General features: G+C 40.1%; 1 protein-coding gene across 3 annotated transcripts in view; it reads left to right on the plus strand.

Annotated features, from left to right (window-relative positions):
- LOC145993845 (isotocin receptor-like) overlaps positions 1-23,827 on the plus strand; it is a 931,661-nt gene that overhangs the window by 744,693 nt on the left and 163,141 nt on the right. For all 3 annotated transcript variants that reach the window (XM_083129715.1, XM_083129707.1, XM_083129699.1), the window contains one exon: positions 5,014-5,076. The gene's annotated coding sequence lies outside the window, so the exon portion shown is untranslated. The remainder of the gene's footprint in view (positions 1-5,013; positions 5,077-23,827) is intronic.

Below are 23,827 nucleotides of genomic sequence, written 5' to 3' on the forward strand. Positions count from 1 at the left end.
GTAGCATCAGGCTTCACAAACACCGGGACAGAAGTAGTAGATGCTAACTGGTTCTTGTCCACACTAGATTTTATCGACACACTTTTCCTTGAGGACACCTTGCACAAATCCAAAATTCCTGGATGACTTGGGGAATATGATAAGGAGCTGTATCCCCGCTGCAGATCATCGGCCGCCATGCACTTTAACAAAGCACTTTTCCATTGACGAGCTGGTCTCTTCCTCCTTCTGAGTTCTTCGGGATCCCGCAGAGGTGGTGGTATTAGTTTAATGCGCCTTTGCATCCTTGGCACAGGCTCACATAGAATTTTCAACTTCGGGTTGGCTAAGGTCAACCTCTCCTTCAGTCTCTTTTCATCCGGGAACACTTTATGACTGCAATCCATTGTGATGAAATCTCAGAAATACTTTTAACGCGTGGTTGACACGTTCAGCTCTTTTCCTCGACTGAGCTTTCATACATTGAAATAATTCTTAAATAAAGACAGAAGCACAGCTGTGTGACCCTAACGCCACCAAGTTCAACAATTGACAATCTCTTAAGATTCGAAAAGAACACATTCATATAAACCTCAACATGTATTAATCCTTCACAATTTGTCACCCTTACACATCTCAAGTTAAAGCCTTTAACATTTATAAAACTCTCTTTTTCCATTGTTGCAAACCTATATAAAAGAACGTAATTACTTCGGCAGATTGAGCATAAGTTACTCATTACACATAAATGGGTTCCTGCAAGCTACTTAAGTCTTCATCTTCGGAGACACTCGCTCTGGCACGCCTCTCTGGCCTTACTGCACTCGAAGGAATTGGTACTCTGACCTCTATATACAAACTTAAGCCTTACCAAAAGACATTCATTTTTGCAATCTCACTGCCCACGAGCCTTTTATCGGGATCTTCAACATTTCTATCATATGCCACAACATTACCTCCATGGAGTCTTCTGTTCCTCATTTTCATAATAGGGTCAAAATAGATTTCTCAATACATATTGCTGATCAAATCATAGTCCTTTGGGAATTACACATATTCTTCAGATCTTCCATTTTATCACCACTGTCTTATGCTTCAGTCTATATATATATATTTTCTTCTGGATCCCGCTTTACAAGTGCCAATATTTATGCATCTGGCTAACATTCAGGTGCCAAAATTTAAGCAAAAGTACTCACTTGCTGAAGCCTGTTCAACTATTGGTCCCCACTTTATTATTTATGCAGTAGTCTCAACGTTTTATGTACTAAATTCACAACAAATCAGTCCCATTCACCTGTCGGGCGCCAATAATCTATGGATTGGTGCTCACACTACTTTCACTTTCACTGGACACGGTTCTGTCGGCTTGAATAAATTTCACAGTTCTGTCGGGCTCCAATTAATTTCACAGTTCTGTCGGGCTCCAATTAATTTCACTGTCGGATTCAATTAATTTCACAGTTCTGTCGGGCTCCAATTAATTTCACACTCGGGTTCAATTAATTTCACAGTCGGGCTCAATTAATTTCACAGTCGGGTTCAATTAATTTCACAGTCGGGCCCCACGTTGGGCGCCATTTATTTATGCAACGTCCTCCGGCTGAAACCGTAGGCAACGAAGACACGCACCTTACCTCGGCGAGCACGTTGCGGAGGACGACAACATTTCCTAATGTGCATAAATCTACCCATAATGCTAACTGTCTCTTCAGCGGAGAGATGAGACTGCATAGTTCACAGGGATCGGGTGTTAAAGAGCTTCCCCACAGATTTAAGATGAAATGGGACCAATAACATTTACCTCAACAGAACAACAGGTGATGAAAGTTTATATGCCAGTTTATTTTCTTAACAAAATAATATATATATATACACACACACAAACACGTTTTAAAAAAAACTTCCCAGGGTTAACAATAATAATAAGTACCTTGTGAAGCTTACTAAAATTATACATATACACAAGTAGGGAAAACAGATTTTTTACTTCAAGGCGGTTTCTTACTATTGGGAGGGAGTAAGCCGAAACTAAATATTAAAATGGCCTTTCATCTCTTTCACCAGAAGGTGGAGTTTAACTTCTCTATGGTGCTCGGACTCTCGCTTTAGCGAAGAGCACCTTCTCTCGCCCGAAAGCGGAGTGGGGGTTCCTCTATGGTGCTGGGACTCTCGCATAAGCGGAGGGCACCTTCTCTCGCCCGAAAGCGGAGTTGATCTTCTCCTTGGTGCTCGGTCTCTCGCATAAGCGGAGGGCACCTTCTCTCATCCGAAGATGGAGCGGAACTTCCTTCTTGGTGTTTGGTCTCTCGCCGTAGCGGAGCACACCTTCTCTCGCCCGCAGGCGGAGTCAAACTAACTTGCCAGCCAGGCCTACGCCTTTATATAAGGTTGGCGATGCTAGCGTAAGCGAGCGGAAAATTATTCAACTACATATATTAACATTAAATAGTTACAACAGTTGATTATACATAGAGGTGGATCCGTCTTTACTTGTGACGATCCGAGTTCGTTACAATCTTGAACTAACAATATTTACAATAAACAGTTACAAAAGTTGATCTTAGAAGCTAACAAACTTAGAGGTGGATCTGTCTTTACTTGTGACGATCCGGGGTCGTTACAAGCTCGTCTCTTATCTTCTCTATTCTGTTCTCCTCTCTCCTAATATCTTCTCATCTGCTCTTCTCTTATCCTTTCTTTTCTGTTCTCTTTCCATCTCTTTTGTTCTGCTTTGTTCTCGTTTCGTAATCCTGATTACTTCTCTTCTATTACCTTATGTTCTCTTAGAATGCTTCTTTCATACTCTTTCCTTCAGAAAGAGCAATAGAGAAGTATAATCAAAGAAACGCGCGTCTGTGGATATCAATTGTTTTGAGCATGGAACTTCACTGTAAATTTCCGTTCTCTGGGTAAAGATCATAAACCAAGACCTTTCAGAGGGGCCATTTCTTTCAGAAACACTTTAAGAGGGGAATGCTGTGTGAAGAGTTTTCTAAAGTTTTTGGATAATAAACCTTTTCGAGGAAGACTTCATCTCCAGGAAAGTATCAACTCCAGACAAGCCCTAGCATCTACTAACCTGTTGGGTGAGATGAGTCAAGGCAAATGGATAATAAACCTTTTCCTGTCACTTGAAAATAGGGAATAGTTAGGTTGAAGAGTTCAATGAACAAACCGATCTCCAACTCAATCTTATGCATTGTGATATTTGTTTAGTGTAAAATGTGGGTCAAAGGAGTTCAGTATGTTGTCTCATGTTCATGTATGTAATTTAAAGACTTGCCCTAACTATTTCCTATTTTTAAAAGCAAATAATATACTTCCATAAAAGTTATTGTTCGTCAATTTGTGTTTAAGATGACTTTGATCTATGGAAGTTAAAAAAGTATAGTTCATCTACTGCCATCTATTGAGTGTATTGGAAAAACATGATCACCACAGCAGGAAATATGTTGCACGTGCTAGATTTTAATACACCCCGTATGGTGTCTGGCTGTCACGCGAGAGATCTGGGTTCGATTCCCTATGTGGATGATTTCCAGCATAGTTCCACTGTGGAGCGTCTCTGGTGTTCGCCCAACCTCTAATGAATGCTGGAGCGTGGTGCTGTTCACATCACCTCCACAAAAATTGTCGAGATCGGGAATGTGCGGGGTCCTACCTCCACGTTCCCTCATATACGTTCACGGCACGTGGCAATGTGCAGGGGGAAATGAAACGTGTATCCCTAAACTGTAAGATCAGCAAGCCCATCAAAATCTCTGAAAAGGACATTTACGGAAACGTGAAACCTAAACGTTGTCCACTCTTCAAATTGCCTTGCCGCAACTGAAACCACCATTTCACACATGGGTGTTTATTTTGTTTGTTTATTTGTTTTGAAACAAGACACGACGATTTTTCAGGAAGTAAAAATGAAAAAACAAACTGAAATGACACTTCACATCCATTTCTCGCGAAATATAACACCTGCAAAGTTAACGCTTTGATGCTTGATCGTACGCACTTAGAGAATGCCACAGAACGCACTTTACAGTAGAGTCAAGCAACAAAAAAGTGTGCGGATAATATAGCAACGCAAATGGTCTTGCCAGATTATGGGAAATGGAATTGTAAATAACATCTGAAAAATCGTCCGTCCAATTTTTTTTGGCAAAATCCGCCATCTTGGAAAATAGAGTGTAACTGTAGCATAAAGATTTTCTCCAAAAGTAACCAAAATATGACAGAATATTTAATATAAGTTATTTATATATATTTAATTCTATTAAAATACAACTGTCAGTGGTGTGTGATGGTGCTGGGGGGTGAATACCACCCCAATTTTTCATCAACACAACCAACAGAAACGGAAAAATCCTACTTTTTCGAATATAAAACTCCGAATAAAAACAATCACGCGTATAGTCACCGCTAAAGTTTAGCACTTTATGGTCGGGTAGGCTTATAGGCATCGGGCCTACAGTTTAAACAGGGATCCGAACCACTCTGCCATGTACCTCCACCGGGGATCGAACCTGGGACCCTTTTATTACAAGTCTATGGCGCTACCACTCTTCATCTGGGAGGCCCGTCACACACACACACACAAGCATTGTATTTGTGTGTGTTGTCATTTGGCAAGGAAATGGATCTAATAGTTTCTTAACCGCTTTGCTCGTAATGTAACCATTTCTCAAGATTCATATCTGTGTACTTACTGCTTAAACAAATGATAACTATATAGTATATGCAATGCCATTTCGAAAAATTAAAAACTATAAAAATAAAGAAATATAAGTTTGGCGCTTCGATAAACTGATTATGAATAATATACTATAGCATACGAAAATAAAACATTATTAATATCATCATGCGAAAAGAATGTTTCATTATGTTGTTCCCTTGAGTATGATTGGCCTTATATAATTCAAGTTAGTCAGTAATGTAACAATGACTAGAAGTTCTAGTATCCTTGGAAATGCTATTTTCTTTAACAAAATGTATTTTAAATATTAACGCAATATAGATTTTCCCTTTTCTTTCTTATAGGGGCAGTTAATAAGTGAAGCTTCCACGAAGTTCAAATGAGTGTCATCTCGTGTCATCTGCTGGGTAAGTGTCGACGTTTGAATTTTTAATTATTGTAACTTCGTTAAGCTTTGAAATTGAACTAGCCGAAAATTTGTAGTCACATCAAGGGAAGTAAAGGGTTTTCCAATAAGAATGATATGATTTTGAAATGAACTGGCAACTATGCTTCAAATGTTATAACTGTCACTAGTTGTCATTTGTGTTTAGTATACTGTGAGAATTCATCATGGCTAAATACACGTTCCAAGATCGTTTGGTTATTATCCAAAAAAAAATATGAAAATAGACGTTCTATTGAACTTGAAACTGATCATAATTTTGGGCAAAAAAATATCTTCTCAGATGAAGCTCATTTCTGGTTAAGTGGATATGTTAACAAACAAAATTGTCGTTTTTGGTGTGAAAACAATCCACAAGAGATTCACAAGAAGTCCTTGGATCCGCAAAAGGTCACTGTATGGTGTGGCTTATGACATGGTGGCATCATCGGCCAATTTTTTTTCCAAAATGAGGAAGGAGATGAAGTTACAATGACTGGTGAGCGGTACCAATTGATGTTAACAGATTTTTTGTGGCCAAATTTAGAAGAAATTGATTTGGAGGACATGTGGTTCCAACAAGACGGTGTCACATGTTACACTGCTAATGCCACTATCGACGTATTGCAAGAACAGTTTGGTGAAAGGATAATTTCAAGAAATGCAACTGTTAGTTGGCCTCCAAGAAGTTGTGATTTAACTCTTTTAGATTGCTTTTTGTGGGGTTATTTGAAATCCATAGTCTATGCAAACAGACCACGAACCCTTGATGCATTAAGATTGAACATTGAACGCTGCATTCGTGACATTAGGCCCGACTTATTGCACAAAGTCATCGAAAATTGGGTTCATCGAATTCACTCGTGTGCACGAAGTCGAGGTGGACACTTAAATGCTGTGTTATTCAAAACATAATGTAATAAACTATGCTTCAAAATAATATAAAATGTTTGGTTGTATCTGAAATAATTCTTATTTTATTTCATTGTAAAATCATATCGTTCTTATTGGAAAATCTTATATTATAGTGTCTGGAAATACTGTTCCGTCCCGTCCCCTCCCCTCTCGTCCCGCACGCGCCTATTCAACGCCAAGTTTTGTCACCAACGTCAAGTGTCGAAAAAATACAGTCGTGCTACGGCGCCAGGGGTCCCGGGTTCGAATCCTGGCCTGGCCATGGATGTTTGTGAGTGTCCATTCATCAATTTCATCATATCATCACTCATCCTCATCTTCGCAAATTAGCCAAAAAGTGGCACAAGAGGCGAAGTAAAATAAAGCAATTCAATCAATCAATCCAGTGAATACACGGGACGTAAACAGTACAAAGAAGAACAGAAGAAGGGATCTGGCAACATTGATCACATTACACGGCAAAAGATCCTTAAATATTTTTTTAAAAAAAAAAACATAGTTCCAGATCCATATCAAAGATTTAATTTGCTTTTTGGTATTTAGCGTCGCTTTTCTGCCACATTTGGCTAATCGTGACGATGATAATGAGTGATGATATGATTAAATTGATGAAAGACACTCGCAAAGGACACTCATGGCCGGGCCGGGATTCGGACCCGGGATCTCTGGCGTCGTAACACGCTTCGCTAGCCACTCTACCATGGAGGTCGATTATGAAGTATGTTTTGTACTCTTTTTTTTAAAAAAAAAATGCGACCTCGCGATATCTGAGTAACACTCTCCCCTTACCCCATCCGCGTGCCAGTCGAATTCTCTCTTCTTCACAACCCCCGAACGAGGGCACATTCCATTATGATTCCGCCAACAATCCTATTACGAATGGTTCACTGACCTCGTAACCTATGATTGATGTCGTATATGGAATTTCTCTAATTGCGTGTAAGCGGAGAACAGATATGCATCATGTGGGTTTTAATTAATATTCATCATTGATATCAAATTTGCCTGTATATTATTTTTTTCCTGTGTTTCCTGCTCTTTGCATAATCATTAATCGCATTGTTTTACTGATATAATTTCACGAGTTACAAAACGAATCAGAGAGCAAGTGAAATCGCATGGTCTATAATATGATTCCAGAACCCTTGGTTCCTCAGCGTGGTACACTAACCAGTTATATCGTCACTAGGTATTATACCCTGTGAACTTGTATTTTGGTTACAGCACGCTGTTTTCCCATCTTTTCTAGATGAATCGTAAGGAAAAGGATCAAAGGTAACTTTAAAGAAAAGAGGGAAAGAACCCATTCGTGTCTTAGTCAGGACTCTAGCTTAGAATCCTTGGACCTCGTGATACAGTCAAGCCATCACGCCACCATGATGACCTTATTTGGATATTATCGAATTATTATATAATTCCCGAGTCTGATATTTTCACTCACGACGAACACTATTGCGTGGAATGGAAAAAATAAACGCTGTGTGTTGCAGATTGATTATGCTCACTGTTTATTTGCTACCAGCTACCTTCTACTCAACGGCAGTTGCCATCTGTGATTTGCAATTCAATTTTGTGACTATCAAAGTTGTGTCTTGTCGCGCTCTTGGTTAAGATTGTAACGCATTCTTGGAAGAGAATGTCACACACTTGGCTGATACTATCACACTTGCCTGATACTATCACACTTGCCTGATACTATCACACTTGCCTGATACTATCACACTTGCCTGATACTATCACACTCTTGGCTGAGACTATCCCACAGTTGGCTGATACTTAATGCATTCTTAGAAGAGACTATAGCATACTTAGCTGATACTATCACATCCTTGGCTGAGACTATCACACTCTTGGCTGAGACTATCACACTCTTGGCTGAGACTATAACACTCGTGGCTGACACTATTGCATTCTCAGAAGAGACTATCACATACTTGGCTGATACTATCATACACATGGCTGATACTAACACACTCTTGGCTGAGACTATCCCACAGTTGGCTGAGACAGTCACGCATTTGACTGATACTATCACACTTTAGATGAGACTATCACACTCTTGGCTGAGACTATCACACTCTTGGCTGAGACTATCCCACAGTTGGCTGAGATAGTCACGCATTTGGCTGAGACTATTGCATTCTTAGAAGAGACTATCACACTCTTGGCTGAGACTATCACATACTTCGCTGATACTCACACTCTTGGCTGAGACTATCCCACAGTTGGATGAGACAGTCACGCATTTGACTGATGCTATTGCATTCTTAGAAGAGACTATCACACTCTTGGCTGAGACTATCCCATAGTTGGCTGAGACAGTCACGCATTTGGCTGAGACTATTGCAATCTTAGAAGAGACTATCACATACTTCGTTGATACTATCATACACTTGGCTGATACTATCACACTCTTGGCTGATACTATCACACTCTTGGCTAAGATTATTCCACAGTTGGCTGAGACAGTCACGCATTTGGCTGAGACTATTGCAATCTTAGAAGAGACTATCACATACTTCGTTGATACTATCATTCACTTGGCTGATATTATCACACTCTTGGCTGAAACTATCACACTCTTGGCTGATACTATCACACCCTTGGCTAAGATTATCCCACAATTGGCTGAGACAGTCACGCATTTGACTGAGACTATTGCATTCTTAGAAGAGAGTATCACATACTTGGCTGATACTATCACACTTTAGATGAGACTATCACACTCTTGGCTGAGACTATCCCACAGTTGGCTGAGACAGTCATGCATTTGACTAAGAGTATTGCATTCTTAGAAGGGACTATCACATACTTCGCTGATACTATCATACACTTGGGTGATACTATCACACTCTTAGCTGAAGCTATCACACTCTTGGCTGAGACTATCACACTCTTGGCTAAGATTATCCCACAGTTGGCTGAGACAGGCACGCATTTGACTGAGACTATTGCATTCTTAGAAGAGACTATCACATACTTGGCTGATACTATCGTACACATGGCTGATACTATCACATACTTGGCTGATACTATCATACACATGGCTGATACTAACACACTCTTGGCTGAGACTATCCCACAGTTGGCTGAGACAGTCACGCATTTGACTGATACTATCACACTTTAGATGAGACTATCACACTCTTGGCTGAGACTATCACACTCTTGGCTGAGACTATCCCACAGTTGGCTGAGATAGTCACGCATTTGGCTGAGACTATTGCATTCTTAGAAGAGACTATCACACTCTTGGCTGAGACTATCACATACTTCGCTGATACTCACACTCTTGGCTGAGACTATCCCACAGTTGGATGAGACAGTCACGCATTTGACTGATGCTATTGCATTCTTAGAAGAGACTATCACACTCTTGGCTGAGACTATCCCACAGTTGGCTGAGACAGTCACGCATTTGGCTGAGACTATTGCAATCTTAGAAGAGACTATCACATACTTCGTTGATACTATCATACACTTGGCTGATACTATCACACTCTTGGCTGATACTATCACACTCTTGGCTAAGATTATTCCACAGTTGGCTGAGACAGTCACGCATTTGGCTGAGACTATTGCAATCTTAGAAGAGACTATCACATACTTCGTTGATACTATCATTCACTTGGCTGATATTATCACACTCTTGGCTGAAACTATCACACTCTTGGCTGATACTATCACACCCTTGGCTAAGATTATCCCACAATTGGCTGAGACAGTCACGCATTTGACTGAGACTATTGCATTCTTAGAAGAGAGTATCACATACTTGGCTGATACTATCACACTTTAGATGAGACTATCACACTCTTGGCTGAGACTATCCCACAGTTGGCTGAGACAGTCATGCATTTGACTAAGAGTATTGCATTCTTAGAAGGGACTATCACATACTTCGCTGATACTATCATACACTTGGGTGATACTATCACACTCTTAGCTGAAGCTATCACACTCTTGGCTGAGACTATCACACTCTTGGCTAAGATTATCCCACAGTTGGCTGAGACAGGCACGCATTTGACTGAGACTATTGCATTCTTAGAAGAGACTATCACATACTTGGCTGATACTATCGTACACATGGCTGATACTATCACACTCTTGGCTGATACTATCACACTCTTGGCTGAGATTATCGCACTCTTGGCTGAAACTATCACACTCTTAGAAGAGACTATCACACTTTGGGTGAGACTATCCCACAGTTGGCTGGGACAGTCACGCATTTGGCTGAGACTATTGCATTCTTAGAAGAGACTATCACACTCTTGGCTGAGACTATCCCACAGTTGGCTGAGACAGTCACGCATTTGGCTGAGACTATTGCAATCTTAGAAGAGACTATCACATACTTCGTTGATACTATCATACACTTGGCTGATACTATCACACTCTTGGCTGAAACTATCACACTCTTGGCTGATACTCTCACACTCTTGGCTAAGATTATCCCACAGTTGGCTGAGACAGTCACGCATTTGACTGAGACTATTGCATTCTTAGAAGAGACTATCACATACTTGGCTGATACTATCACACTTTAGATGAGACTATAACACTCTTGGCTGAGACTATCCCACAGTTGGCTGAGACAGTCATGAATTTGACTGAAACTATTGCATTCTTAGAAGGGACTATCACATACTTCGCTGATACTATCATACACTTGGCTGATACTATCACACTCTTAGCTGAAGCTAGCACACTCTTGGCTGAGACTATCACACTCTTGGCTAAGATTATCCCACAGTTGGCTGAGACAGGCACGCATTTGACTGAGACTATTGCATTCTTAGAAGAGACTATCACATACTTGGCTGATACTATCGTACACATGGCTGATACTATCACACTCTTGGCTGATACTATCACACTCTTGGCTGAGATTATCACACTCTTGGCTGAGACTATCACACTCTTAGAAGAGACTATCACACTCTTGGCTGAGACTATCCCACAGTTGGCTGAACAGACACGCATTTGGCTGAGACTATTGCAATCTTAGAAGAGACTATCAAATACTTCGCTGATACTATCATACACTTGGCTGATACTATCATACACTTGGCTGATACTATCACACTCTTGGCTGATACTATCACATTCTTGGCTGAGACTATCACACTCTTGGCTGAGACTATCACATACTTCGCTGATACTCACACTCTTGGCTGAGACTATCCCACAGTTGGATGAGACAGTCACGCATTTGACTGAGACTATTGCATTCTTAGAAGAGACTATCACACTCTTGGCTGAGACTATCCCACAGTTGGCTGAGACAGTCACGCATTTGGCTGAGACTATTGCAATCTTAGAAGAGACTATCACATACTTCGTTGATACTATCATACACTTGGCTGATACTATCACACTCTTGGCTGATGCTATCACACTCTTGGCTAAGATTATCCCACAGTTGGCTGAGACAGTCACGCATTTGGCTGAGACTATTGCAATCTTAGAAGAGACTATCACATACCTCGTTGATACTATCATACACTGGGCTGATACTATCACACTCTTGGCTGATACTATCACACTCTTGGCTGAAACTATCACACTCTTGGCTGATACTATCACACTCTTGGCTAAGATTATCCAACAGTTGGTTGAGACAGTCACGCATTTGACTGAGACTATTGCATTCTTAGAAGAGACTATCACATACTTGGCTGATACTATCACACTTTAGATGAGACTATCACACTCTTGGATGAGACTATCCCACAGTTGGCTGAGACAGTCATGCATTTGACTGAGACTATTGCATTCTTAGAAGGGACTATCACATACTTCGCTGATACTATCATACACTTGGCTGATACTATCACACTCTTAGCTGAAGCTATCACACTCTTGGCTGAGACTATCACACTCTTGGCTAAGATTATCCCACAGTTGGCTGAGACAGGCACGCATTTGACTGAGACTATTGCATTCTTAGAAGAGACTATCACATACATGGCTGATACTATCGTACACATGGCTGATACTATCGTACACATGGCTGATACTATCACACTCTTGGCTGATACTATCACACTCTTGGCTGAGATTATCACACTCTTGGCTGAGACTATCACACTCTTTGAAGAGACTATCACACTCTTGGCTGAGACTATCCCACAGTTGGCTGGGACAGTCACGCATTTGGCTGAGACTATTGCATTCTTAGAAGAGACTATCACACTCTTGGCTGAGACTATCCCACAGTTGGCTGAGGCAGTCACGCATTTGGCTGAGACTATTGCATTCTTAGAAGAGACTATCACACTCTTGGCTGAGATTATCCCACAGTTGGCTGAGACAGTCACGCATTTGGCTGAGACTATCACACTCTTAGAAGAGACTATCACACTCTTGGCTGAGACTATCCCACAGTTGACTGGGACAGTCACGCATTTGGCTGAGACTATCACACTCTTACAAGAGACTATCACACTCTTGGCTGAGACTATCCCACAGTTGGCTGAGACAGTCACGCATTTGACTGAGACTATTGCATTCTTAGAAGAGACTATCACATACTTCGCTGATACTATCATACACTTGGCTGATACTATCATACATTTGGCTGATACTATCACACTCTTGGCTGATACTATCACATTCTTGGCTGAGACTATCACATTCTTGAAAGAGACTGTCACACATTTGTCTGAGACTGTCACGCACTTGACTGAGACTATTGCACTCATAGATGAGACTCTCCACACTTGGCTGAGACTATCACCCTCTTTTTTGAAACTATCACGCACTTAGTACTAACTAGCGACCTATGGCTATCGACTATCATGCATTTTCAAAATACTCCGTTATGTATGGTAATGTTGCACCTTTGGGTCAACTTGGAGTGCAACATTTTTTAGGTTTGAATTTATCTTGAGACGAAGATTTACAAAACTTTTTACGGCATGTACACTACTGTACAGATATGTACAAAATTTTGATATTATGAAATTTAATTTTCTGTCCCAAGTTGAAGGAGCTATATAAAAAATACTGAACTGTATAAATGGAGTATCGTGGAATGACACGGTATGAGCGCCACATCGGCCATACGGGGAGCAGCGGAAGTGAGAAGGCGTAAATTATAGGAAAAGGCGACGACTGTATCCACACTCCTGTTGCTAGTCTCAAAGGTCATGGTCGTCGGAGGGTGCACTTAACCCACTTAGACACAATGCTGTAAGACAAGCCCTTCGGCAATTAAAGGTTAGTTTCTTCAGCGCCTCTCTTGGGAATCCTGTCACCAGAATACACGCAGTTGGTGGCAATTTTGCAAATAATCTTGAAGCCCGTAGCTGGAAATCTTGTCCGCGTAGAGGAACATCTTCTTCTCGGCGCCATTCGTCACTTTCAACATCTCAGAGATCTCCCTTCGGTTTTTTTCTCCTCCAGCGCCACTTGCGGTTTCTCCAGAAGGTTCCCAGAAGAGGGAAGGGCCAGATAGTTGCTTCCAGCCATGAATCAGGGAGTAATCCCGTTCATACTGTCAGCAAACTTAGTTCAAGGTCTCCTGGAGTGAGGTTCTTCGTTGGGATTTCTTTCTCGGCCCTAAAGGCTTGATGCGGGCTGAATAAAAGAACCGACCCCCCCCCCCCCAAGGATTCTCCCCCATTTGCCATGAAATATGGTAATTTATTATACGAGCCGTAAATCTGTTTCTCACGCATATGGATTAATCTGGAATAGCTTGTTTTTTTGCTACCCATGTGTAAAGAAGTAGGTCAGGAACTTCCATGGAACTTTCCAGTAGAGACTATGGCTAAGAAGTCCACTTAGTTAATTCCTCGGTATTAATATTTATTGTTAGAGCACTATATTCTCTAGTTTCCCAGTTTAATTAAAATGTTAAAGGACAAACTAAATTAATTAATGACTGTACTTCAATGTCAACAATTTATTAACAGTTCTGTGTAATTAATTCAATAGTTAATACAAAATTTTTGTAACTACGCTTTTGAACTATCATGAAAAATTTGTAAAACTACCCAAAGAACTATTTCATATACGAGGGAGAATCAAATGAAAACCGCAATTATTTTTTTTCCACTATTTTAATGCGGGGATAATGTTTGATTGTACATTATTTCTCTATATAATTCCCTCCCAGTTCAATGCACTTACGCCATCGGATACGTAGTGCTTCGACACCGCGTGAAAAAAATTCTTTCGGTTGACTGTGTAGCCACTCGTGTACCGCCGATTGGACGTCTTCATCAGACTTGAACCTCTGCCCTCCAAGGTGCTCCTTTAATGGACCAAAGACGTGGAAATCAGATGGTGCCAAATCTGGTGAGTATGGCGGATGTGGTAGGCAGTTGAAGCGTAGGTCATCAATGGTTTTCATGGTTGCACGAGCAGAATGAGGACGGGCGTTATCATATTGAAGCAAAGCACCTGCACTCAGCAATCCCCTTCGCTTTGTGCGTATCGCTGGCCTCAAATGGTTCTTGAGAAGGTCGGTGTAGGTGGCACTAGTCACTCGTATAATATTCGCGCGTATATAGTAGGGGAAATGAGGGCGAACCTAATTCCTTTAAACTGTATCCCGGGAATTTCTGGAGTAAGGTTGCGCATAACGACAGAGAAGAGGAGAAAATTAGTGGGCGGAGCAAAACAGAACAAGTTCCTAACAACAGCTGTTAGGTACAATCCCTTTCCCCCTCTACTCAATCCTGTTCTCTCGCATACGTTCATTAGTCAAGCCCTGTCGAGTCGCTACGTGCACGGAGACCTGTTTTCGTTTGCTCCCTCCAAAGATTCACGGGACAGAGTATAGGCCATTGTAAACCCATTCCCCAGGTTGTTCACCTGGGTGTGGAGTTGAGAACAAAATTTCAGCCTTGGCCCAGCTTCCTTGGAAGCAGTGGTAGCAAATCCCGGTCTCGAAATCCAGAAAACAGCTGCGATGGGACTAGCTGAACGGAAAACCCGCTAGGCAAAATTTGGTCCTCAGTGCGCTGATACGCAAGCTGGTTTTGGTTTCTACGGCGTTAATGGTTTGGTATGTAAGTATATATATCCCGAAATGCAAGCTTTGAGGCAGAGGGAGTGGCAACACACGCACTCGCCCGACGGTCCACACTTCAGAAACCCCCGAGCCAGATAAAAGTAATTGTTTGTATGTGTTTAATATGAGTTTTGTGCTTCCAATTAAACAACTAATCTTATATTTCCTGACTTCATGAACTGTTTTGAAATATTTAAAAATATCCAAAATTACTGAAATCAGGAACAAAATTTGATTTGCTTCTTATTATTTAGAAACAAAATCCCATATTAACACTTCATTTTGAATACGTTTTTGTATCCTACCATTTTTCGTATCGTTGGTTCACTTCCCGTTGGTCTACTGATCGCGTTTTCTTGCTTTGTTTTACGGTACATAATATGGCTGGTTGTAGCTATGTCATTTTTTCAGAGAATGTGAGTGTTCCTGGCAACCTTGGCACGCACCGCTTCACGAAAGGAAATGACGTCACAGATGCGATCAAATTATGTGTTGGGTTGCCAGCGGTCATGCGGCAAAACGAACTCTTTTTGAACGACTGTGGCGCCGAAACGACTCACCAAAGGGAAAGAATATTACTGAGAAAAGTTGTTTGTTTTGATGTCCTCTATACGTTTCTGTGTTCCGTGGGCGCCATTAAAATGACACCCTGTATATACATAGGCCTATAAATTGTTCAACAATCGTAATAATGTTTATATTGCCAAGGACACCTGTGCTTCAGACTATGGAACAGTAATCTCTGATTTATTCAGACCACTGGAAAACTTTGTATTATAGCCTCAGCGTAGATTGTATGCCCCAGGCCTTGCACCCACGGAGAGAGGCCGTGTTCTGAGGATAGGAACTATCCCATTTCTCAGCGTTGTAAGTAGAGTAACTCGATCCTTACAATCCATAACGAACGATAATTGAATTGAGGGTGGTTCTTTTTTATGGTTTTGAAAAGATACTCAGAAAAAAAACTATCTCGTATTACGGATATATACCCAGAGTAAATTGAAATTCACGTGCAGTAATCATCTTCCTGGTCTCAAATTTCATGTGGAATTCTTGAAGTAGTGTTGCGAATGTTATTTTCCTTTCTCCGTAGCAAACGTAAACGGATCAGCTCCATGCGGGCATACTCATCTTCTTCTCAATTGTTTGGTTTCTTGAAAATAGGACATCACAGCGAAAAACAATAATGGCGTGCTGCCACAATTTCATTAGCCACTGTTGGAATCGAAAAATAATGTGGTGGGGAGGAGGAAATTAAACACCGGGCTCTTGTCTTTCCACGAACTCTCCCGTATACACGTGTGGACTGCGAGGCGAGCAGCGCAACTGTAGCACTGCAAGAAGGACGGAAAGCAGGGAGTGAATGCGGCAGGAGGCTTCGACGGTCCCGTTCGTGCACTGGAGAACCTATCGTAACAATCGTAACAATTTTTGGGAAATTGACGCATTTTTCATTAAAATCAGGATATAGTCAAACGAAATTTCGATAAAATCAGGGAAATTTTTACTAAAGGGCAATTTTTAGTACTTTATGCACATAGAGTAATCAAATTTGTCAGCAACATGCCCAGACTAAACCTCGGTGATTGGCACAGGCATGTGCAGCAACAGTCGCCAAGGCATCGTTAGCCTTTCCAAATTTAAACAGTGTGGTTTACCACAATGTTATCATTTGAGAAATTATTATTATTATTATTATTTATTATTAGGAAATTTAGCTCACTTACCCAATTTGCACCTTATTCGACGATGCAGAAATGAACTTCATTACTTCTTACTGATTAACTTCATGTTAATTTTAGTACACTAGGTAATATTAGTAATTTGTATTTAGCTTCTAATATATTGCATAACTATTCTCTATCTAATTTTTTTTGGACATACCTAAGGAATTAACACACCATTCTTATATGAGTCAAGTATACCTTTCCGCGGCGGGTCTGTTTACACGACCAAGTGATTTGAAGTATACAGCGGACTTAAGAAGTTTTGAGTTGTTAAATTTCTTTTGTTCAAAGAAAATTTTAAATTGAGCAAGTTTTTATTATTTTTATTGTGTTTAAAATTTGAATTTCACCTTTTTAATTCCTTGATGCTTTATTTGTTATCACCTGGAGTTTCAACGAAACTCAGAAGTAGCATTTACTGAAATTTTGTCTTACATTGCATATTAATGAACCTCGGCAAATTGCACCAGCCTATTGTTTATTAGAAAGCCATTAGAGGCTTGCCAAAGCAACCTTTTAGCACTCTAATAGCTTGCTTTGCGCAACTCAAAGTTTATATATTTATTTTAAGGGTTCACAACATAATTTATTTTATAATTTTCAACAGAATTTAGAACATGCTTGCAACACTTACTTTTGTTTATTAATTCTACATTTTGTAATTTTGAAGTGAACTCTATTACTGACAATAAATTATTTCAGTTTATCAGAACACATAATGGTATTTTAATATCAGGTTCAGGTCAATTTATTGTTATTCAGAATTTAAATAATAATTTGAACACCCACAGATCAATTCAGATTAACGAAGGGCAATCTATATTTTTTTTAATTATCAGGATTTTTCGCAGATTATTGTGGATCAACAAATTTTACATACAAGAATTTTAGCTTTCGAACAAGTAAAGATGAAGGAAATTGAATTATTACTCAAAATCCCCAAGAATTTATCTGATTTCACTATTCCCCAATGGACTCCGCTTGAACTTGCTTTAAAGCAACTTAATCAATCGATTAGTAAGGGCATCTCATTTCAGGAATTAGTTTTAAATCCTTTGCCCATGTGTATATTAGTATTTGTTATTTGGAATGTTTTACTAACCGCAACCCTAGGATATTATTTATATAAGCATCATCAGCTTGCGAGACAGGTTCACTCAGAGCAGCACAGTAATAATTAATAGTTTAAGGCAACACATTAATCATGGACATTAATATTTTAATTACGGTTGGGTATTTTATTTAAATTTTCCTTATTTATTTTCAAAGAGTTATGGCAATTATTTAATCGATTTATTTTAATTTATTTTATTTTGATGAGGCAATTTAATTTAATTTTAAGAAAAGGCAATGGAAATAAGTTTGGTTTTGTGCATAAACGTGAATTATATGTACCCATCCTTTGCAATTTCCTTTCTTTATTATAATTTTCCCTTTTAACCTAACCTGTCTATACGGAACGACGTGGACAAGCAATGCCTACACCATCCATGGGCATTTTGATGACGGACATTCGCAGACAGGCTATTACTACATAGAAAGATTCATCACCATTCTACGAGGGAGACATGCAGACATTTTAACTCATACTACAAGTACTACATTTTACAGGAAGGATGTAATTAACCAGGAATTTCCCAGTATAGCGGACTATACACTATCAACGACACCTAGTGAAGGAAGCAGATAATAATTTCCCTCCACTCTGTTTGCAGTTCGAACAACAATTTTTCCCCATCTCCCAAGTTTTACGGGTAATTTACCACATCCTTTACATTGCCCCAATGCAGTCAAGACGACAAGCAATCCAAAAAGAAGAAGAAGCAGAGAAAACATATATTCTACAAGCAGCAGTTTCGGTCACAAACAATAATTACAGAATTGTGATTCGTATTGTGCTACAGTGTTTTTCCACACATACACATGCGAGCTCCTATCATGTGTATTTATTTGGTCATTTAACATGCGTTATGGGAAACAATACTTTTCCATAGCCCTTATATACATCTTCAGTTTCGTGCCATGCATGATAACCAGTTTTATATGCATTCAAGTTTACATTATACTACAAGGAAGCGACAAGCGCCAGTGGTGTCAATTGACCAGTGCTAGCATCAACTAGTGCATAATTTTTTTTAAGAAAAAGCTTTTACAATGGATATCCAATTGAACATGCAAGCAATAACAAGCATAACTACAGCACTTTCAAACATTTCAGAAAGCATGCTTTAGTTTTATGCAAATGTTTCTTCCAAACAGTTAATTGTGTTTCACCAACATGGTACATAGTAAAAAATACAATTGTACCTGGACATTTTCTGATATTTTCAATCAGAGTAGACAGTTGGTAAGATACTTGCAAGATTATTATTTTTTTTGTGTGTGCAGTCATACAAAGGTATTCACCAAGTCATATATATGTATACAATGTACAGATTAACGTAGAAAAGAAAATTGAACGCTACATTTATGTTTTTACCAGCGACAGTTTTCAGTGTAACTAATTATATGCATCGAATATTGTATAATAATACATCGGAATGTGCAACATAGCCAGTGCAAGTTCATATATTTGACGACGTCAGGAGTGAAGTGGCTACGCGTTTAGCAAAACGTATTACACTTTGGTATAATCAGGCTTTCACACAGGAAAAACAGTGAGATGTGACAATGTTTTACATGCCTACTTACGTTTCTACTTACTTGTGCACCTTTTTAAGGTTTTGTAGTTTCTTTGAAGGGTCTACATCGAGTGGCAATATAAACAAACATTGTGAACTCCGTTCAACCTTGATAAGACGCTTCAGCCGTTTGCCTCGCTTGGCGACACAGAGTAGAAATCGCGTGGCTAGGCATCACAGACTATTGACCACGCGCTTGTGATTTGTAAAAAACGAGCAATTCTACATAATAAGCATTACGTACACACAAATGTGGTACATTGAGAGTTATATTGCTTAACTACATGAACTCTTGTGATTCCTAGTCATACAATAGTACATATTATTGTTTTTTTTATATCATCTGAACATATGAATTTGTTATTTTTAATTGTCATGTTTAGGGAATAAAATATTTTTTTTTCTTTCGGGATGCGGCAAACAAGAGAAAGTTATGTTTTGGTGGATTTCTTTTGTATATTTGGTTTTTTAAGAAAATATATGGAATTGGCGAACCTAGGTCATGTCAAGCTTTGCGATTTAACTTTTAAATTTTCAAAATGGAAAATTTTTCTCCGCGCGGGTGAACGTAACAATCCCTAAGACTGTATGTTTATTTTATTAAGTCTCTCTGAACGCTTCATGTTGACCAGGGCATTCACTTGTTTTTCTCAGCTGTCTCAAGCCTCTTAGGCATGTTTACAATGCATTGTGTTGTGCCATGCAAACCTCCTGAGCATTCAGGAAACAGGTAATACTTCTGCTTACAGAGTCGGCGGTTTGCATGGTAGCAATTATAATAAACACGATTCGGCATTGAGGAAGAGCTCGATGGCCTGGGAATATAGAGGTGAGACAAGCTGAGGGTTGACTGACTTTTGGAATTGAGTTGAGAGAGAGAAGGTGGTCAGCAAGGCAGTAGGTGAGAAGTGGAAGGACGCTTTGGTCAGCATAGGAGAGAAGCTTACAGAGGACTTCGCTATTTTGATTCAGCTAAAGACTTCAGATAGACAGGTAATTATCCTACACCCAGCCATGATTCAGGTTCAACGGTTCGCAAAACCCAACGAGTGACCATTGTCTTTTCTGTAGTCTAGTTCCTAGTGTAATAGTGTACCTTTCGCATTGCCAAGCGATAACTCGCCATGCTAATGACGAGTGGTCTCATCAAGGATGAATGATGACCAATTTACAACACCCCAGCAATTAATTGCATAAACAACTGGTTCAGATCCCCTCATTCTTTAGAATGACACGCTATGTAATCATGGTGGTAGAAGTAGGAAAGGGTTCCGTGAAAAGTAGGGCGCCTTCTCCCCCAGTATATTTTACCTTTCAACATACGCTGTTTCCCCACTGCTCTGATCCTTGACATGCAGGGTACAAGCAGTAAGCTCGCACCGCACGGATCTATCATGTTTATATTTCCAGTGACAGAACGGGAAATGCCCAAGGTTATAAAAAAAGAGTTCTTGAAAATAAGAATGTATGCCGAATGTGACCTGAAAATGGATATGATATGCTCTCTTAAGGGAAAGAGTGACAATTTCCCATCAGGTATGCGTTTATTTCAGTATCGTCGGAATGAGCAATGTCACTTAAAAAAAGCATAGCACAAGAGAGTATGAATTTCCATGTTGCAAGTTCTTTAAAGTCGATTATTAAGCTATAGCCTATACGATCTGTAAAAAATATGATGAATAAGTATTTACAAAATCCTAATCAAATACAAGATTCGACTTTACGTAAGACAAACAAAATCTTCAACCTGTCCTCTTTCCGTTCATCCAGCGCACAGACATATTTTTCCAGTTCGGCGCGGGGAACGGTGTGTGGCGAAGGAGAAGTTTCGGGTCCTTGCGTCTGGCTGTACCTAGGCCTCCCCGATGGCGCAGTGGTAGCGTCGTCGCCTTGTAATCAAGGTGTCCCGGGTTTGATACCCGGGGGAGGTACATAGTGGTTCGAGTCCCGATTAGCCTTACTGTGCATAAAGTGGACTTAAAACACCAATCAAGTCTGACTATACTTGGAAACTGTTTGCCGTGCCCTTAACTAAATTTGTGTTTTAAGTCCACTTATGGAAAGGTAGGGTAATCGGGATCGGATCTGCAGTTTATAGTGGTGTTCCAACCACCATGTGTCTCGAACCAGAGACCCTTTGACTACGATACGACATTGTTACCACGGCGCCATCGTGAAGCCCGTGTTAAGTAGACTTGATTTGATTCTTGTTATTTGGCGACGTTTACTTTTCTTTCACTTTTGGATAATCGCGACGATGAGGATGAGTGTGTGGAATGAAATTGAAGAAGACACACTCATAAAGGATACCCATGTCCAGGCCTGGATTCGAACCCAGGACCCCTGGTATCGTTGTATCCTTCGCTAACGGCTCCGCGTTCATATCCTGCAATGAAACTCTAAGAAATAATTAGCGTTTTCTCTATATGCATATGTCTATGTTTCAAGACCATATTGTCCTTACAAAAAGAAAAAAAGTTTGCTAAGTCTAATAATTCTAGAGTTGACGAGCTGTATCTTTGCGGGTGGCCTTGGCTACTCCGCGCAGAGTGCGAGAGAGAGAAGTGTATGTAGTTGCCACCTAATCGCCCTTTGGGTGGTCGACATCAAGGACAGAACGCAAGGATAATGACGCGCAGCCGGTAGCTCCTCCCCCTTGCTACTGCGCAGCCGGGCTTGGGCAGGGTTCACCCGCAAAGATACAGCTCGTCAACTTCTAATAATAGAAACAATGCAACACAACAAAGACCGAAGGGAAATCACGTGGCTACTGAAGCCTGTTCTTCCTTCGGATAAATTTCGCCGAGACGCTATGCTTTGCCTACTCGTACGACGTCCTCGAGATCAAAGAATCACGTCGACCTCCTGCTGCAGGTTTTGAGATTGTGGAGGGAAGGCACACACGTCCTGATGCTTCTCTTAAGCCGATTACTTTTGCACGAATCCTCCCTGGTGAAGTCGAGAAAATTTCTCTTCCGAAAGAGAAGAAGACCTTCCAACAGCTTAGCTCAACTAGACACACGATCTCTAGGTCATGCAACAAAGCGTGTTCTGGAAAATTCAATCTGGAGACGCTTAACTGCTCTAGGTCTATGGCTGTTTGAACGGTAAGCAGTGTAGAGAGGGTGCAACAGAGATGGAGCTACTGAGAAGGTCTTACTTGAATGACAATACGAAGAATGTATCTAAAGGATACTTAGCTACGATTGTATTTCTGTGAATGGAAGAAAATCTACAGTGAGGAATTACTTCGAAAAATATTATGTAGAGTTTGAAATTTTACATTCTCAATCCCTGTTCTAACAGTCCCGGATCCAAGAACTCCAGATACTTATGTATTACTCTTTTAGAAGGACGTGAGATGAGTCAAGGCAAGAGCTCAATAAACCAATGTCTGTTCTCCAAAAAATAATTGCCTATTTTTGAGGGGAGCAGGAAATGGTTTACGAAGTCCTTGTCTGGAATCATTCTCCACCAACAGGTCGGTAGGTGCCAGGGATTGCTCAGAGTTGAAACCTTCCTGGAGATGGGGCCTGCTCGAAAAAGGTTTATTAAGCTGTATAATTAGAGGTTATTTGTGACACCTGTACAGAACGAATTTGTTTGAATTCATAAAACATGTCTGCTTAAGTTGTTTTTGGCAAATTTGAACCAAATTGTTTTTAAACCCTAAACGAATATGCACGACTACTAAGGGATTTGGTTCGGGTGAACAATACGCCTATTCAATCAAATATTTTGTTGCTACAAACTATTTTTTGGTTATTCCGCGCTTTTTTATCTGTGTGAATAGTTTTAGAGAAACATGAAATTCTCATAATGCCATAACTCTGAAATTATTTTCCGGAAAAAAAATGCAGTGTCATGGGAATTGAGTGAACAAATGCTGCGAACAAAGACAGAGATAGACGAAAACAGATGTGTGTATATATGTGTGTGTGTGTATATATATATATATATCGTCCCTACCGAGACAAAGGGGCGTATCTCAAAAAAGGGTAAATTGAGGTAAATCCACCGGGGATTTCCTCCTGGTGACATCTACAAAATACCGTAGTGGCGTATCGCAAAACTCAACGGATGCGACGATACGATCTCCATGAGTGACGATGCATCTGAAAAAGTAAGCATTTGTCGCAAAACAGAAGGGCGTAACTCGAGTTACGACTCTTTGTCACGTTACAAAATAGTCAACGTCAAAACGTGATTGAGTTGTAAGTAGTTAAGTAGTAGTAAAATATTTTTGACTTACGTCTCTCCAGATACAATTTCGAAATATTTCCGTTGCTGTTTCTCTAACTTGTGTACTGTTCATTGCATTACAATGAAATGGGTATATCTTATAACTCTCTGATATACTCTTTCCTTTCAGAGTGAATGGTG

The sequence above is a fragment of the Lepisma saccharinum genome, chromosome 1 (genome assembly GCF_977018435.1).
Source record: "Lepisma saccharinum chromosome 1, izLepSacc3.1, whole genome shotgun sequence".
Taxonomy (NCBI): domain Eukaryota; kingdom Metazoa; phylum Arthropoda; class Insecta; order Zygentoma; family Lepismatidae; genus Lepisma; species Lepisma saccharinum.